Here is a 3,439-nt window from a genome sequence, read left to right on the forward strand (position 1 = left end):
CCCTGGTAAGGCCTCATCTGGAGTACTGTGTCCAGTTCTGGGCTCCCCAGTACAAAAAAGACAGGGATCTCTTGGAAAGAGTCCAGCGGAGGGCCACAAAGATGGTGAAGGGCCTGGAGCATCTCCCCTATGAAGAAAGGCTAAGTGAACTGGGTCTGTTTAGCCTTGAGAAAAGAAGACTGAGAGGGGACCTGATCCAGGTTTATAAATATCTGAGGTGTGGCGGCCATAGTGGTGAGGCCAGTCTCTTTTCAGTGGTACGTGGAGACAGGACGAGGGGAAACGGACATAAGCTGCAGCACAGGAAGTTTCGCACCAATGTGCGTAAGAACTTCTTCATGGTGAGGGTGACGGAGTACTGGAACAGGCTGCCCAGGGAGGTTGTGGAGTCTTCTTCTCTGGAGATATTCAAGTCTCGCCTGGACGCCTACCTGTGCAACCTGGTGTAGGGAACCTGCTTTGGCAGGGGGGTTGGTCTCGATGATGTCTAGAGGTCCCTTCCAACCCCTACAATTCTGTGATTCTGTGATTCTGTCCCTTCCTGGCTGTTCTGTTATTCTGTGATTCTGATCATTATATACAGGCCTCCATCCAGAGTCTACACCACTGATCACATCCTTTTAATCTCTACCAGTCAGACAGTTCTCTATCCACCTCACTGTTCACTTACCTGTTCCACATTTTCTAAGCTTCATATGAGATATTTGCGTATTTAAAAAGAATAAAAATAAAAATATTTTAAAAGAATATCTCTAAAAATCTACTACATCATTCATTGGTATTTTAGTCTAGAAAAGACAAAATCCATTTGACCTTCTTTCTAAGTCATCTTCAAAAAAGACCTTAATCATTTAAAAAAGGTGCATGGCTATGTTTTATATCTATTCATGGTGAGAGGCTCAAGAGGCGTCTTACTGATGTCTATAAATACCTGAAGGGTGGGAAGTGATAGAAGGGAGATGGATTCTTTTCAGTAGTGTCCTGTGCTGGGGTAAGAGCCAATAGGCACAAACTGGGCCATGAGGTTCAGATTCTGGGTGAGCACTAGGAAGTACTTCTGTGCTGTGTGGCTGATGGAGTATTGGAGTTAGATGTGGAGTTTTTTCCCTGGAGATCTTCAGAAGCTGCCTGAACATGGTCCTGTGCAAACTACTGTGGATGCCCTGCTTGAACAGTGGTCTTGAATCACATGATCTCAAGAGCTCCTTTCCAGCTTCAACTGTTTTATGATTCTGTGAACAGTGCAAATTGTGAAAGCTTGTGATATGGAAACAAAAAGCAAGCAATCTCGTGTCAAGTTCAGATAATTTCTGAATAATCCTGTTTAGTTATCAAGTAGGATAAATTAAACTGATCATACTTTTCTGTGAGGTGAGCACATTTGCAGTACTATCTCAGTGGGGATGTCAGTCTGCATAAGAATGACCATGTTGATCTGATCCATAAGGTAACCTGTAGGACATCTAGCCTTTCCCATTTTCTATCTCCTTGTAGTAATCCCTCATCCAACTCTACAGAAAACAAATTTCAGGGCTGAATGTATTTAAACAACAAATGTCAACATACCACTCAAGAAGACAGCAATATGTTTCTAAGTCTTTTACCCATTCTGAATTGCTTTGTATAACTCACTTTTTAATCCCCAAAACTGCACATGAACAGCGAAGTCCAGACCTTTATATTGACATTTTGAGAATCACATTAGAGTACTTAGAGAGTGTGAATATGAGAATAGGAATTGAAACTTCATTTCAACAGATTCTCAATGTATCTTTCTTACACTGTAAGAGTATCAGAGGTATCTTCAGCAGCCAAAGATAATATCAAGGTGATACTCTGAATGCCATATTAATTAATTTATGAGGTGTGAATTGAATCAAGAAACATAACTAAAGAGTCCTGAATTTAAGTTAAGATACATAACCATGTAAATATCAAAGTCTTAACAATCCTGATACAAAGCCTGATGTAAAAATAGTGGTTGACTTAAGCAAGGAACAATAAGAACACAATATATACCTATACCAGCAAGTTCAGATAAAATTTAGTATTATTTCTCTGTTGCACAAAGCAAGACCTTCAGTCAATTTAAATGCAGATTTGTTTTTCATTTCAGTCAAAACACCAATACTGGCACAGTCTGTGTTAAAGAAAAGCTTAGACATTTCACTCCAGCAAAGGGCTGTGGCACTAACCCTGATGGCAAAGAAAAAGAGATAGTCTTTACTCTAAACAGGTTACAAATAAATAAATAAAGGGCTAAGAGGGAAAAGAAGTAACATAAAAGATAGAAGGTTCATTAATGTTTTGCAGCTGACATATTAGTTCCTCTCTATTTGTTTTGCTTTGTCTTTGTTGGGAGATGAGAGCGGGTTGTGGGAGCAATGAAAGGTGAAAGATGAAAAGAACGCATATATGCAGGCCAGCTCAAGTGAGGTTGAAGTGATGCAACTGTGAGGGAAGAGGACGAAGTGATTTGGAGTATACAGACAAGATAAACTACAAATAAGAGTATACACATAATGCAATACATTGGTATCTTCAAAGGACAGGAAAAGTATGTCTGATGTAACATCAGGCTTTTCTTCCACGTCTAAGTATTCACTCTTCAGAAAAGTGCTTATAGAAGGAAAATATAAGTAAATACTTGACAGCATATTGAGAAGAGATTCTCTGACTGTCAGATCTTTGTATTGTCATTTTCTTTTTTGACCATCATGCAATACTTAGAAAACACCAAAGTGCGCCACAAACATCCACTCCACTGTATCCTATAAAAATCAGGTTATTCCACATGTTTCTTCAAAAAATTTAACTTCCAGGTGTGAGAAATTCTTAAGTACAGAAAACATGAAATACATGTTTGCAACAGAAACACTTAAACTGGTCTCTTAGGAAACTCACAGAATGTTTTGATAGATGGAGAGATAAAGCAAAAGAGCAGGTTGTCCTGTGAATCAGCCAACCTGTGATTCCAAAATTTTTGCCTTGAGAAGAATTTTAATATTCTCCAGGATAGTAAATTAAAATACATTCACAGCTATGAGGAAACTGGGACAAAGTTGTGAATGCTATCAAAAAAAGTTACAGCGTCCCTTACTGTTGTCAGATTTATTTTCCAGAAACATATACTTGAAATAATTATGTATGTTTTCTGCTGTCACTGTTATTTCTCTAACCATCTCAAAACACCTCCAAGGGTGTGATTGTGTAACAGTGTTTGCTGAAGGCAACAGAGTTCTGAACTGTCAGCATCATCACAGAAGGCCCTATTTAGCTCACCATCACCATTATCAAGAAGATATAAAAGGGAATGTGTGAAAAACAAAGATGATAGAGATAACCAGACAAGAAAGGAGCATTGGAGTTTCCTCAAGAGTTTAGAAAACATAATACAGTGAATATCTATATGTTTGGTTTTTTTTTTTGTTTTTTTGTT

General features: G+C 38.6%; 1 long non-coding RNA gene across 1 annotated transcript in view; it reads left to right on the forward strand.

Moving 5' to 3' along the window:
• The window catches only part of LOC104917455, an 18,898-nt gene that overhangs the window by 5,704 nt on the left and 9,755 nt on the right, over window positions 1-3,439 (forward strand). The window lies entirely within an intron of this gene.

Source organism: Meleagris gallopavo, chromosome 1, assembly GCF_000146605.3.
Source record: "Meleagris gallopavo isolate NT-WF06-2002-E0010 breed Aviagen turkey brand Nicholas breeding stock chromosome 1, Turkey_5.1, whole genome shotgun sequence".
Classification (NCBI taxonomy): Eukaryota; Metazoa; Chordata; class Aves; order Galliformes; family Phasianidae; genus Meleagris; species Meleagris gallopavo.